At 40.2% G+C, this 16,046-nt stretch overlaps 1 protein-coding gene across 3 annotated transcripts in view; it reads left to right on the top strand.

The window, feature by feature from the left end:
• Positions 1-16,046, top strand: part of LOC149317671 (protein FAM135B-like) — a 190,782-nt gene that overhangs the window by 20,704 nt on the left and 154,032 nt on the right. Inside the window, exon 1 of one of the 3 annotated variants that reach the window (XM_089518013.1) lies at positions 13,492-13,542. The exons of the other annotated variants lie outside the window; for them this stretch is intronic. The gene's annotated coding sequence lies outside the window, so the exon portion shown is untranslated. Of the gene's footprint in view, positions 1-13,491; positions 13,543-16,046 lie in introns of those variants that run through there. 3 annotated transcript variants of the gene reach the window in all.

The raw sequence follows: 16,046 nt of genomic DNA, 5'->3' as shown, positions 1-16,046 counted from the left end.
GGCCTCAGGATCTAAAATACTTGGGACTTTTTATTACAGGGAAATAATTATTAACAACAACAATTGGTACAGGCAAAAACAAATCCTACTGAGTTCAATCAGGTTTACTTCAAATTACTTGCTTATAGGAATTTAACCTAAGCAGAGGAGAGATGAGAATAGAGTTTATGGAATGATGTAGCACAGGGATAAAGGGGATATTGAAGACTTTCTATCTAGCCCCCACAGCATTAGAAATCGGTGTTACCCAATGAAAAATGATTGGCAGTGGATGAAGGATGAAATAAAGTACACAAAGCACAGTGGGTTTACGGAAATTTGCTGTCCAAGGTATCATGGGGGTGTTTAAAGGGAGATTTAACAAATTCATGGAACATAGGCCTACAAATTCTTATGTTGGTGGGATGTATTTGTGGGATCCTTCGGTTCTGAAGTAGTACATCACTACCAGTTGCTGAGGAGCAACACTGGCGGAGGTGCGTTTCCATTCATAACCTGCTTGTAGGCACACAACCATCAACAGTTAAGATACTGCAGGAAGCAGAAAGTACAGGAAGTGAGACAGAGCCTTTGTTTTGGTTGAGTAGTGCTCTTCTTGTTGGAGCTAGGATATTGTTATTTATTGACTTAGATGACAACATGTTGCCTTGAGAATTCTGGGCAATGTAGTCCAAAATCATAGCCCAGCTCTGTTTCTTTCAAAGTAATGACTCCTTGATACACCTCTTGATAATCACTTACAGATGGGACTATTGGGTGCCCTTGTCACATGCTAGGAGTTGGCTGAGGCACTCCTGCCACACGTGCCTCAACCCTAGCATGTGATGAGGGCGTAATAATGGCGGTGCCCTGTACAGATGGGCACTGCCATTGTTACGTACAGGACGCCTAGCGTCCACACGTCACAGCGTCATTATGTCCCAAGTGCGCCATTGGCGCACTGCAGCATCATAATCACACCGCAAGAAGAACATGCTTTTTGCAGGTTCTTTTTGCTTCTCAGGGAAGTCCTGCGGTCTGGAGGCTGTGGATTCCCTGCAGAGCAAAACTAGGCACCAACAGACCGCCCTTTTGGGGCAGTCTGTACCAGGCCACTGATAATCCTAGCAAGTAGCTGAACAAAAGGGGACTGGCTTGTGATACTCAGAGCTTTCAACTTTTTCTTTATATTTTTAGCTCAGTCTGCAGTTCAGAATTTTTGATTTGATATGCTCATGAGTCAACATTTGCCAATAAGTTTCCAAGGAGAATCCATCTGGTAACCTTTGATCTAAGCAACGGAACAGCAGCTGTAGTTTGGACACAGTGACAATTGTTGGCGACCATTAACCAACAATCACTCTTGGTGTATAAAAATAACCCACTTGCTCCAGTACTTTAAAAGTCTGAATAATAAAAAAAAATTTTTTTAACCTACATGTGTGTCTAGCATGCATTATTACAGAAATGTGAGCCAATGCAAAATACTAATTGATTAAGAATTCTGATCTGTCATACCTGGAGCCCAAATCCTTAGGGTCCTCTAGAAGTACACATGCCTTTCTCCACCTCCACATCATAGTGAATTAGCTAAACTAGAATTAAGATGTAACTGTGAGTTTTACAATGTCATGGCAATCCCACTGATAATTACATTTTCAAAGGGTTACAGTGGTGAGATCTGTATTGATATTTGGCTTAGGGAGGTTTTGACTATGTTACTCTTAATTATACTGACTCATGCTGCCAGATTTAAACTAAAAAAAAAAAAAATGGAGACAGTGAGAGAGAAAGTAAAAAGAAAAGAAGGGATGAGATGGAGGAAAGAAACAATTCCAAAGAAACTAGAGAATGTAAGGGTTTTTAAAAGTTAAATATGGACAAAGATACATTATTTCTTAGTTGGTATGATTATTATAGCTATCATATCTAACCGAAGTGTGGACTACAAACCATGACTGAATTTATATTTGTTGCAGCTACAAGGTCCGATGCAAAGAGAGTATAAAAACCTTAAGATACCTGCTTGCTCATCATGCTTTCTACTTTGTTCCATCAGGCATAATCACCAATCTGATGATTGAAACATCATCTAATGTGTTATAGGTGTGATCAGGTTTGCCATCAATAATACAGACTGTGGTAGTGGTTGAAGTATTGGACTCGAGAAATCCATGTTGATTTTTCCAATGAGGTATGAAATCACTGGGTATTCTTGGACCATCCATTTTCTCCCAGACTGTGCTACCTCACAAAGGTCCTTGAAGGAAAGATGGGATATATGTGTAACTCAAATAACTAAAAGAGAATTGGCATGGTGTAGCCGTTTGAGTGTTGGACTAGGAGACTAGGTTGCCATACGCTGGAAACAACTTGAAAGCAAATAACAATAACAACAAAAATAAATAAATTGGCTACCACAGAGAGAAGCCAAGAACACTGTGTTTCAGTTCAGATCACTCATCTGGGTCTTTGCTGAGCACACTAATACATGCAGATAAGCTAAGGGATGATCCATCCATTTCTGAATTCAGTCCCTATTCTTCTGGGAGTGGGAATCCTGATGTTATTAAACTGCAACTCTAAGTAGTGCTTGGCAGTGGCCTAACTGGCTAGGATCTCTGGGACATGCAGTGCCATAACATGAGGATTGCATAGTACTGACCTCCGCTTTATTGAGTAGGATCAGTGGTAAAATGCAAGGCCTGGAGAAACATCTTTTGAAACCATGCCACCATTTAAGGAGGAGGGCAGAATGAAAGCTTAATTTATATTAGTTTGTCATTCAGTGTATACTAGCAGACACTGTGCTAAATATTAGTAACACAAATAAATTATCACACTGTGCTTCCCAAAATAAGAGCTGCATTATTTACACCTGCTACAAATAATGTGCAAGACAGAATTTAGCAATGAATAGCAATGACTATACATTTAGAATGGCTTGTGGTTAATGTGGCACATTTTAATTGAATTAACTTCTTTTGGTAAGGGAATGATGCTCTTAGTTTATTTGTAGACTCCCATCTCTCACATTGTCCAAGCTGAAAGAAGAAGTTGAAGAAGATGACAGTGCTGCTGAAATAAGAGCCCATAGATTAGGAAAAGGAGGGTCATTGTGGTGTAGTGGTTTGAGCATTGGACTACGACTCTGGAAATCAGAGTTTGAATCCCTGCTCAGCCATGGAAACCCATTGGGTGACCTTGGGCAAGTCACACACTCTCAGGTTCAGAGGGTCTCAACGGGAAACCCTCTCTGGTGAAAGTTGCCAAATAAAAGCAAAAACCCTGTGATACCCAATGAACCTCTTAGGGTCACCAGAAGTCAAAAATGGCATGGAGGCATGCAGCAACAAGAATAGGAAAGGACCACAAACAGAAGCCGCCTTGATTATCTTTGATATAGAAGCAGGACATAAATTTTATTTTATTATTATCATTTATTATAGAAGTGACATCAACAGAACAATTTCGGAGCACTTCCTTCAAGACTGTGAAACCTCACTACTATGGAAGTTAGGGCATTCCTCCATACAAAGGTTATACCACTTTCATGCCACTTTGCTGCCCTAACTTCTTTCAATGAATTCTGAGAATTGTACTTCATTGAATTATACTTCGTGGTTCCTCTGCTCACACATTTCCAACTGGCTGTCTCATACTCTTCAAGTTTCCCAATTTAGCAGGGATAGATCCAATTAATCCTCTGTCATCCCCCTTTTTCAGCTAGTTTTAAAATGTCCCAGTTTCTCTCTTTTCCTCCCACTTTCTTCCTCTCTCTTCAGTTTACTTCAATAGGTGCAAATGGAGATCAAGGTGCAAAAGTAGTTTGCACTCTATTAATAAAAATAATAAATAAAAATTTTATTTTTATACCGCCCTTCCTATGATCAGGGCGGTGTACAGCATATACCAATACAATACAATAAAAACAGTGAGAATAACAACAATAGACATTAAAATTACATTAAAACCAATTTCTGGCCAGCCGACCACTGCTGCCAGAGGAGGAAGCTAACCAGGACCAGCGTCCGGGAATGCTGTTAAAAATAAGAAGGTTTTGAGCTCCTTCTTAAACTGGGCCAGGGAGGTGGCCGAGCGGAGCTCTATGGGCAGCATGTTCCAGAGGGTTGGGGCCAAGATGGAAAAGGTCCTCCTTGAGGTGGAGGCTAACCTTGCCCCTGGGACCCTCAATAGCTGCTGCCCAGATGTTCTGAGTGTGCTGGGCGGATTGTATGGAGAGAGGCGGTCCTTGAGGTATCCTGGGCCCAAGCCATTTAGGGCTTTATAGGTAATGACCAACACCTTGTATTGCGCCCGGAAGCGTATAGGCAACCAGTGCAGACTTTTAAGCATGGGTGTTATATGGCTGGCTCTGGGTATGCCAGTAACCAGCCTGGCTGCCATATTCTGCACCAATTGTAGCTTCTGGGTTTGGTACAAGGGTTGCCCCATGTAGAGCTCGTTGCAGAAATCCAATCTAGAGGTTACCAGGGCATGTACTACCGTTTCAAGGTCTCCCTGGTCCAGGTAGGGACGCAGCTGGCGAATCAGCCGAAGCTGATAACAGGTGCTCCTAACTGTCGCATCCACCTGAGATGTAAGGTGGAGCGACGAGTCAAGGAGCACCCCCAGACTGCGTACAGTGTCCTTCACAGGAAGCGTGATCCCGTTCAGGACAGGTGGAACCACCGCCATTCCTGGACCAGGGGAACCTATCACGAGCACCTCCGTTTTCTCTGGATTCAGACTGAGTCGGTTTTTCCTCATCCAGCCCATTACCGACTCCAGACAGGCCACGAGAGGAGAGACGCCATCCTCGGTCACTGCATCAGTAGGAGACATTAACTTATCAAAAGTATTTTGTGACACATGAAAGTGTATCAAACCTAAGGCCATGTTGAATATCTGCTCTCCCTATCATTCACCTTATTTTTTTCTCCTGGAATGGATGCTTTGGTGTGTACTGAATGTAAGATCCCCCCTCCCCAGGTTAAATATGTACTAAAGGTGGGGATCGAATGAATCAGATGGCTCATTTTTCTCTTTACAGTTATTGCACTAAGAGTTTCAATATTTCAAGTTTCTAGTTTGGAGCCCAAAAGCAATTACATCATTATACAACCTGTGGAAGTCCTTTGGATATCTTAGAAAAGTGTCAGCATTGGGTTTACCTGGGAAGAGATGTCAACACATAATGGACTCAGTGCACCATGGGAGTAGAGATGTGGTGAGCATTTAAGTGGCAGCAGCACAAACTCTGGTAAACTGGTATATTTATCATTAGGGAATGAAGGCAAATAGTCTTCTAATCACTTCCTGCTTCCTGTGATTATTCCTAACAGCATCCATCAATGTTCCACAATGTACTTCTTTAATAAATAGCTGTAAACAAACACTCTTAAAATTCTCATTGCCTCTGACTATTTGGTTTGCTGTATATCAAATGACAGTATGGAAGGGATTTTTTAAAATATTTGGAAAATGATCAAAACCAGGTGTTTTCAAGGTGAGACTCTTCGCAGTTTGGGATGTACTGTGCAGAAAAGCAACATTTTGTACAGGGACAACAAGCAGCAAAATCAACATGGGCAGCAATTTCTGTTCAGCAAACACCAGAAATGGTGTTTGTTTTGCAGAAGGTGTTGTTTGTTATACAAATAAAATAAAATATTTTTCACTTCATTTGGTCACATCTACACCATAGAAATAATGCAGTTTTACTCTGCTTTAACAGGCATGGCTCTATCCTACAAATTCTTGTGATCTGTAGTTTTGTGTGGTGCCAGCACACTGGCAGCAAAGACTGAAGACCTTGTAAAACTGCAAATCCCAGAAGTCCCTAGGCACTTAAAGTGGTGTCAAACTGAATTATTTCTAATGTGGATGCACTCTTTCTTTCATTCTTAGCACAGAATATGTCTGAATGGCAAATGATTTTTGAAAACAGAACCGTTTGGGACATTCTTCTCACAAGAAGGAGAAAACAAAATGCTAAAGTGATTCATTCTTACTGGCAAGAATGGAACTGATAAAGATTGACATCCCCAGTTATTACTGAAATGCTTTGCTGTAAATTTGATTTCTCCCTTCACCAAAATAAAACCTTTTGCTGTTCCACCTCCCAGCTGAAACCTAAAGGGGCTAGACATTGAATTTCAACCATAGATGTGGGCAAGAAAACCTTTTGTGTCCATGTTCTTGGATTACCTATCCTATGGTGCCTGTGGGGTGCTTGCCCTATGCTTAAACAGGAATGTGCTCATGAATGATCCCTCCAAAATACTTTCCCTATACTGCACATCAGACATCTGCCATGGCACAGAATGTATTCCTTCAAAATGCCCACTTCTAAAACGGGAAACAAACAGTCTTGCTACTGTTTTCTGCATTCTTCTGGTAGTTTTCAAACAGAAGAAAGCTCTGTTTTGAAATGCACCAGGAAGGCTCAGTTTCCCTGTGGTTATCTGTACAACCCAGTTCTGAACTTTCATCTGCAGCTGCCTAGGAAGAAGAGAAACAATAAGAGGAGGAAAGAAAATAAAGAACAATTGAAGGGATGTGGACAAAAGGAATGTTTGGAGCTGATGGTTTAGTTGCAGACAAGGAGATAATGATTAGCATTGTGTTTCCCTTTCATATCAATATAAACAGATGTCTGTTTATATTTGACTTATGTTTGAAGTCTCACTGATAAAGGAGAGCCATGCAAAAGAGGCTTGAGTGCTCAGTATAGTTCTCCACATAAATAAATAAATAAATAAATAAATAAATAAATAAATAAAAGCAGACAGTCTCATGGTCCAGAGTTATACGAAGAAGAGATGAGACAGTGAGCCTCCCTTGATCATGTTGGCCAGAACTAGGGTGACCAGATGTCATAACCATCAAGGAGGACAAGACACCACAAAATACAGGGCATTCAAGAAATAAAAGCTAAAATCACTAATATGAATATATAAATTCATTCCATATGGTTTATTTACAGCTATTTTACACATATTGTATTTTATTATGTACTCAGCCATATTTTTCTGATGACCCAATCTTCGTTAAAATGCCTTGTTGGCTTGCAATATGCTTATAGAACTCTGAGCAAAACAAATGCTTAAAGTTGTACCTGACAAGCAACAACCCTGGACAGACTCTACATTGAAATTGTCGCTTTCATTTACAGTTTTCTCATTTGCTCTCTCATTTCTCCTGTTTCTACCTCAACCCAAATCCCACACTTTCACCCCCCCCCCCTTATGCTCAGTGCTACTGATCTGCTTCAGTTACCCAGCTTCTCCTTTCTTTTCCATGCTTTCATCAGAAAACACACACACATATACACATAAACAAAACCATCACATGGTCAACAGCAGTCTTCTCACCCCTTCTTTGGGCTTAAATTCCTGTCTCTGAAGCCTGAAACGTTCCTGAATCCTCAACATTTAATTTTACTCTCCAATGCAGGAAACAATTTTTCTGTAGTCATTAGGGTATATTATTGCAAAGATAAAAATTCTGGTTATGTTTATTGCTTGCCAAAAACTATCAAGCCCTTTGCTGCAGCTGCAGCAGTAATAAATCTGTTGAGCCACCTCTTGCTTACTTGCTGAGGCACTAGATGACATATGGCTCAAAATAGAGGACATTTTTGATATTCTTCCCAGACCCACCCATGCCCACGGATATAAAGCTGAAATGTAGGACATGTCTGGGAAAGGAGGACCTCTGGCCACCCTGGCTAAGACTACATGCTATTTTTGTGTTCTCCCATCCTACACCTCTTTCTTGCAATAGGGATGTAAAGACTATTCAAATGAAAAGACTGGAAAACTTGTTTCTATACTGGAAACATTGAGAAGGAGAAACTGGTCTGATGATAATCTTCAGTTTAGAACTTTGTGAAAAATTTGCATGTGGCTATTTTGTATAGAAAGCATCATTTTCTATGTAGAAAAATACTAATTCCATGTAGAAATATTATTTTTGGTGAAAAAAAATATGCTGTTTCCTGCAGAGAAAGTACTATTTTCTGTGTAAAAATATGCAAATTTTGAAAAGAATAATGAAAGCATTGGGGGGCAGGAAGCAGCATTTTCTGTGTAGAAAATAATCTTTTTGCAGAACATGCTGTTTCCTGTGTGTATTTTTGCACAAAAAATGTCCTAGGCAAATTTTGCACAGAATAAATCCTGAACTGCAAAGAGTCTTTGAAAGCTACCCAGTTTTTGAAAATTTTGTCATAGTAAGAAGGCAGCTGCTACATGCTGTTTCTTTATTCCTTCAAGAATAAAATTCATAAAGGATTACATCTTCATGCTACAGTAACCCTTCCTTGGAATGTTATAGTACTACACGCATGCTATTCACAGATGTGGATAACATCTGGGTAGTGGGAATCTGAGATTGGACCCCTCCCTCAAATAGTACATTGGGGGGGATACAGTCTGTTGCAAGAGCAGAAGGCATTACATACTGCTTGTAGAGATAGGCAAATATGATTATTTTATCACTTTATCCACCAAATTTCTTTTTCAGCCACATTCCTTTAAGCCATTTCCTTTCCAACATTTTTCCTTTGGAATCATTTTTGTGTCAATGTGTGGATTTGGCAAAAGAAAAAGAACAATTCTGCATTTTGTACACATGTCCTTGTGTGTTTCTCCTAGTATTTGCGTTTTTGCACATATTTCTGTGCACATTTTGCATGTGGTTTATCTCAATATAACATATTTTTATGTATTCTTTTCCTTACTAGATATACTCTGAGTAGAGTTCAGTACTGAAAATGACATTCTGAAATTTTTGAAATGAAAGATTTTGCATGCAGCTGCCTCCTGCTTCTCATCTAGGCCCGGAAGTTGCACACTGATATATATATTTGATCATATATTCAGATCAAATGAATTTCTCCTCCATCTCTATCCCTAGGGCTCCTTCATCACACCTCTGTATTTTTGCAATCTTGTTCTATATTAATTTGACCAGGTATACATGGGTGAGTTTGCGAAAAGTTGGCTCCAGTAGGCTTGGCCTCTCGGATGGTGTGTGTTTTTTTTAGAGCTTGGTAATCACTAGAGAGGATTTAGAAAGTGAAATTGGTTAAATGAGCCTAAGAGGCTCCTGTTAAAGTGATTAAGGAGTGCATGCTGCATGTGTAAACCATTTGGAGATCCATAGGGAGGGAGGGCTTTTCATAAATACAAAATTGCCATTTAATAATTAATTCTTAGTTTTACAAGCTGCAAGGAAAATTGAGATGAACATTTTTAGTCTATTTTTCAAGTGGCATTTCCAAGGGAATAATTAATTGCACATTTATTTATGTGGCTGTCTGGGGGGGGGGGGGGAGAGAGATGGTTTGAGAAAGGGCTATGCCAGATTCAGCCTGTTTGAAGGTGACTTCTTGCCAAATAAAGTTCTGGATGTGATGGGAGATGAAGTCCCCTGTGGTTGATGATGGATTTCTCTCTTTCTCTCCCTCTTATACACATACCAGCTAGTCTCAAATTGGCCTAGAATTAACCAGTTCTCTTTTTTTTACAGAAAACTGAGGACTAGCTCAAGTTATTCCCTCCTCCTTAATCTGGATGCATCTAGATAAGCTCCTCAAGCCACCCATAAAATAATTTAGTGTAGGGCAATAGCACTGCATGGGATGTGGTGGCTTATTGGTTAAGGTGCCAGTACTGATGATCAGAAGATGGGAAGGTTGGCAGTTCGATGCCCGAGTGCTGCATGATCAGGTGAGCTCCTGTCACTAGTCCCAGCTTCTGCCAACCCAGCACTTCAAAAACATGCACATGCAAGTGGATAAATAGGTACCACTTCAGTGGGAAGGTAACAGTGTGTGCAGTCATTCTGGCCACATGACAACTGGATTTGTCTTCAGACAACGCTGTCTCTTCGGCTTAGTAACAGAGATGAGCATCGCCACCTACAGTCGGTTATGACTAAACATTCACGTCAAGGGACTACCTTTACCTTTACCTTTAATAACACTTTGGGATCCAGTGTGGCATAGTGGTTTGAGTGTTGGACTTCGATTCTAGGGACCAGGCTTTGAATTCTGGCTCAACCATGAAACTCAGTGGGTGACCTTGCTCAAGTCACACCTTCTCAGTCTCAGCAGAAGACAATGGAAAACCTCCTCTGAACAAATCTTGCCAGGAAAACCCCATGATAGGGTCACCATAAGTTAGAAACGACTTGAAAGCAATGGCAAACACCTCTTGGAGTCAACTGAAAGGCACATAAGAACAAAATAGAATTAAAATATTGCCATGACTCAACATAATGTCAAGGTTCACTATGATTGCTTTTAAGTTTCTTTAAAGTTACTTTCTTCATGTAGCACTTAATTTGACCCTCCAAGTAACCATAAGGCAGTACAAAGCTTTCTAAAATTTCCCTTCAAGTGCAGCTGTAGAAGCAAGAATGTTAAAGCAGTTTTTTTTTTTTTTTTGGTATAATTTCCCGAATGATCACTGATAGCATTAACAGGAACAATGCACTTTACTCAAGAGAAAAAGATACCTTCTGCTGATTAACTCTGGGCATCCCTAGCAGGTGTTCTCTTTGCATAAAAATAGCAGGCACTCTTTAAGCTGAATGGCACTTTCATCTCTGAAATGTGCAAACTGGGATTTACAGCACTGCAAAAGGACTTAGGAGTTACAAGGCACTCTGCACTGGCATCATCAGGCCTTTAAAGGGAATCCTCAACAGATGGGAGATTCAGCACATACCATTCATCCATAATCCCACTTGCTGGTGAGACTTCTGAAGGGGGGGGGGGGATTGTGTTTCACATTGTCCCTTGGAATCATGCTCAAACTGCTTTTACATTGTTGGGATATTGGACATGAGTCATGCCATCCATTGATGATGGTCCTGGACCACATTTAACTGGCAATTCAAACACTGGCAAGATTGGGATGAATCCCTAAATCTGTTGATTCAGAATGACATGTTAATAATTTATCATCTGGAATCCTCATGTATGAGGCAGTATTGTGCCACATAACTCCACAAGCATAAAGTTACACGCTGTCTCTTCAGTGTAGGATTATGGCCATCACTTAATACTTGATTCAGTATATTCAGGTTTAGTCTTCCTTATTTGGAATTGCAAAATTCAAACTATTCCAAAACCCAAAATTGTCCACATGGATGACTGAAATAATGACATCCTCAATTTCTTATGGTTCAATGTACACAAACATTGTTTCATGCACAAAATTATTAAAATATTGTTCATAAAATTACACCCAGGATACGGGCATAAGTTAATTATAAATAATAAATTTCATATTTAGACTTGGGTCTCACTTCCAAGATATATCACTGTTTATATGCAAACATTTCAAAATCTAAACTAAAAAAAATCCCAACCACTTCTGGTCTCATGAATTTCGGCTATGGGAGACTCGACCTGTATGTATGTATGTATTTCAGTGTTTACATTGTGTCCTTTATCATGTGATCTCAGAGCAGTGTTCAGTCTAAACAATTCAATTGTTTTTTGTTAGCTGCCCTCAAGTCAACCTCAACTCATGGTGACTCATGGATGAAAAATCTCCAAGTCCCCCTATCAGCCACTGGTCTGTTTAGGCCCTGCAGATTCAGGCCTATAACCTCCTTGATTGAGTCTATTCATCTGGTATGTGGTCATCCTCTCTTTCTGCTGTCTTCTACCTTGCCTAGTATTATTGTCTTTTTCAGTAATTTGTGCCTTTTCATGATTTGGCCAAAGTACAACAGTCTCAATCTGATCATCTTGATTTCCAAGGACGGTTCAGGCTTGATCTGTTCATGGACCCATTTGTTTTTCTTTTGGGTAGTCCACGGTGTCCTTAGTATTCTTCTCCAGCACTCCATCACAAATGAATTGATTTTCTTCTTATCTGCTTTCTTCACTGTCCAGCTCTCACATCTGTAAATGGTGATGGGGAATAAATGGCTTGGACAATTCTAACTTTAGTGCTCAGTTATATAGTGCACCCGCAGGTGTGCCTTACACGGCTTCCAGCATACGCTGGAAGCTGTGCCAAAAGAAATGGCACCATGTGCCTGAAAGAGTGATGGCGCATGTGCCCATGCACACATGCACCACTGCACTGCCATGCCGCTGTGAGCACGAGCCCCATTGGCTTTAATGGGGTTTGAGTTTACGTGGAATTTCCCTTACGTGTGTGGGGTGGTCTGGAACAGATCCCCCACATAAGGGAAGGGCCTACTGTATATCTTTACTCTTTAGTATCTTGTCCAGTTATTTCATAGCTGCCATTTCCATTCCTAGTTATCTTCTTGACTGCAGTCTCTCTTTGATCAATACTAATACACATTCAGATTAGAATCATAAATAATTTATCAAGATAAGATCATAATGAGCACAACAATTAAAACAATTTTAGTTAGCAACTGGATTTCAACCAATCCACTTTTTTTAAATGAAAGTTGTACAAGATTCATTAGCTTCCAATCCAGTATTGGCAGACTGCTAAGCCTTGGGGAGCACTGCCAGGACCATTTACTGGCAGAGAGGAAACTAAGGGAAGGCAACAAGGCAGAAACCATCCTGATTGCAGCCCTACCCTTGGGAGAAGAGAAATAGGATCCCTGTCCCAGGTCCCCAGCACAATACTAGAGATCTGGGAGTGTTACCTCATTTTTCTTCCTCTGGGTGTGAAAATTGCAACCAGGCACTGCCTGGTAGCTCCCCTCCCCAAAGCCAGTAAGAGGTGATGGCAGCATCCACAGGGCAGAAAATGTTTGAAAAACATGTCTGGCAAACCTGTTTCTATGTTGTTTTCTATTAACAAATGCCACATGCAAATTTTATGCCCGTGAATAGCCTTCAAAACCTGTGCAATATTCAAAGACTCTCTTGTGCCAAGAAGAAAAGTGCTCAGTCTACTCCTTGCTTCCTTAGAAAGGAAAATTAGTGAACAATTGCATCCCTAAAGCTCAATAGTATATCCATGCATGGAGGAAGTATGCTGCAGAACAAATCGAGAAGATATTGCTGTTCACCCCTATTTCTTAGATTCATGAAAGCATCTGACTAATTACTTTGAGAAAAATGAGCCTTCAGTTTGATCCAGCCGGGTTATCCTTACATAAACATTTTAAGGCTGTAGATGGCCAAGGCTAGCATGGGATTCTTCCTGATTTGGAGCATTCTAGACAGAGAGGTACCACTCCAAATTTGACCCTTTTCCAATACTGCAATTGGGTGATTCTGCATTCTCTTCCAGTTTGCATCATGGTCAGAAAGCTCCATGGACCCCTAGCTAGCTTACGTTACATCCTTACCTTATTCCTCCTGCACCCTACATGAAGCACAAACTTGCAGATATACACATTTCTTCCTGTTTTATTGTAACTGCTGCTTTTCTTTATTTCTGTTGCCTTTACCTAGAATCATAGTATCCCAGAATCACAGAAGGATCATTTAGTCTAATCTACTGTCATGTAGCTCCTGAAGAATGCCGATCCAACGTCTCTTCAAATGAAGAGGAGTCTACCACTCTCTGAGACAGTCTGTTCTACTGTCAAACAATTTTTACAGTAAATAAGTTCCTCCTAATGTTTAGGTGGAATCTTTTTTAATATTGTTCTTGTTTGGATACTATCATGCTACCCAGGAAGATGAAGAGCAGTTGAAAAATGTTGTTTAATAAATAATAGATACATAAATGTTCTGGTGACAGAGCTACACAGGGTGAATTACATGAGGTTAGTGTTTAAAATGTCATCTCTCTATGTTGTACACTCCCATTCGTATTTGCAATGTGTAGTCACTTAGTCCATGGTTTAAGATCATAGGATCATAGAGTTGGAAGAGACCTCAAGGGTCACCCAGTCCAACCCCCTGCCATGCAGGAATATACCATTAAAGCACCACAAACAGAGGGCCATCCAGCCTCATTTTAAAAAATTCAAAAGAAGGAGAGTCCCCTGAGGCAGCATCTTCCACTGTCAAGAGCTCTTACTGTTGGGAAGTTCTTCCCAATATTGAGGTGGAATCTCTTTTCTTGTAGTTTGAATCCAGTGCTCCATGTCCTATTCTCTGGAGCTCCAGAAAACCAGCTTGCTCCATCTTCAGTATGACATCCCTTCAAATACTAAAAAATGGCTATAATATTAATTTTGTCTCCCCTAAATATATTCAGCTAAATATACTCTATATAAATATATTCAGCTAAATATAGCCAGCTCCCTATGCTGCTCCTCATAGGGTTTCCAGACCTTTCACTATTTTGGCTCCTATCCTCTGGACATACACTCCAACTTATCAATATCCCTCTTGAATTATGGTGTCATTATTATTATTATTATTATTATTATTATTATTATTATTATTATTATTATCCTTTATTTATAAAGCGCTGTAAATTTACACAGCGCTGTACATACAATCAGAACTGGACACAGGTGAACTCTGACCAAGGCAGACTGGAGTGGCACTATTACTTCCCTTGATCTAAAGACTATACTCAGACTGATGCAGCCTAGGATCATATTGGCTTTTTTAGCTGCTGCATCATACTGTTGATTTTCACACTGTGTTAGCCTATGCTTGTTTCACATTATTGACAGTCATTGCTAGGGGCAGGGCAATCAACCATGAGATGGCATCATTACATGAGTCAAGTGATTTGACTACAATACAGAAAAATGGGGGAGAACTCAACATGGAGTGATTTTGGATGCATCTCATGTACTCAGCCTACACTGCTCACCTGAGTTTTGTTTTGTTTTCCTGCAAAATGACAGGAAAGATGGCCTCTGCACTGCATTTCAATGGGGGGGGGGACCTTTAAAAATATCATTAATAATAATGGATGGTTGTCCCATGAGGGAGAACAGTAATAGCTCCATAGGGATTTTTTTCTGAGAACCTTGAAGACAAATGTCATCTGCCAATAAGTCACTTTTGCTATCTTTCTTTTCTGTTTAAATGGATTTTCAGAGAGAAGCTAATAGGTTCAATAGCCATCTGCTTGCATTAAGGATTCAGCCTGAAATAGTTTTTTCTCTTTTACTCATTTGCTTATTACATTTTATTTTTTAAAGATTTAGGCATGTGCAGATAAAGGCAGCCAAAAGGATTTACCAGATTAAATTTCTCTATGACGACATTGCAGGAGAAAGAGGAGGCAGACGGGAAGGTGTTAAGATCACAGGATGTGCTTTCTCTGACTTTCAGCAACCTTTTGACTGGCTCAGTGGTTCTAGTTTATGGATAATCCACTTACTACAGCCTTCTGCTTATTTGCACACCCACCCACCCACCCACCCAACCACTCCTCAGCAGCTCCTGGAAATGATCTACTCATGTGGGCATTGGGCTGTGCATATCCAAAGGACCAAAGAGACAAGGCAGCAGTGATCTCCATTAATTGGGAGAAACACTGTCCCTCTAAAATAATAATAATAATAATAATAATAATAATAATAATAATTTGCATTCTGCTTTTTCAGAAAGGAAGCAAAGCGGATTCCAACAGTATAAATAAAACATCGAACAATAAAAAAATAAAATTTAAACCCCCCCAAACCCCAACCCTCCCCCCCAGTGATAAAAACAGTGATCAGCCTATAAAAAAAGATTAAACATCAAAAAATTTTAAACTATCCAATAGGAATACATTAACATTTTGGGCAGATTAGTGCAAGAAATGAATCTTTCTCTAGAGGAGGGGGAATCAGGGGTGATGGTATCAATCAATTTGTTGTCGGTATCAATAGAGGGGGGAGACAAGTCTGATGAATCTAATGGATCTAACCTAGTCTGGGAAGGGTTGCCAGAAGAGATCCATCTTAATAGCTTTTTAAAGGCTTCTAAGGTGGTAATATGGTGGATCTTGTCCAGCAGGTCATTCCAGAAGCTGAGAGCAGCTGATGAGAAGGTCCTCTGGGTCATTGCTGAAAGTCTGGTCTTCTTAGGTTGTAGCAGATTCTTCCCAAAGGACTGAAGTGTGCAGGGTGAATTGTATGGAAGTAGGCACTCCCGCAAGTAGTCAAGATCCAAGCCATGTAGGGCTTTAAAGGTTAAAACCAACATCTTG

The sequence above is a fragment of the Sceloporus occidentalis genome, unplaced genomic scaffold, assembly GCF_023333645.1.
Source record: "Sceloporus occidentalis isolate IW3139 unplaced genomic scaffold, rSceOcc1.0.p SCAF_3, whole genome shotgun sequence".
NCBI classification, from domain to species: Eukaryota; Metazoa; Chordata; class Lepidosauria; order Squamata; family Phrynosomatidae; genus Sceloporus; species Sceloporus occidentalis.
This window is presented reverse-complemented; position numbering and strand designations above follow the sequence as displayed.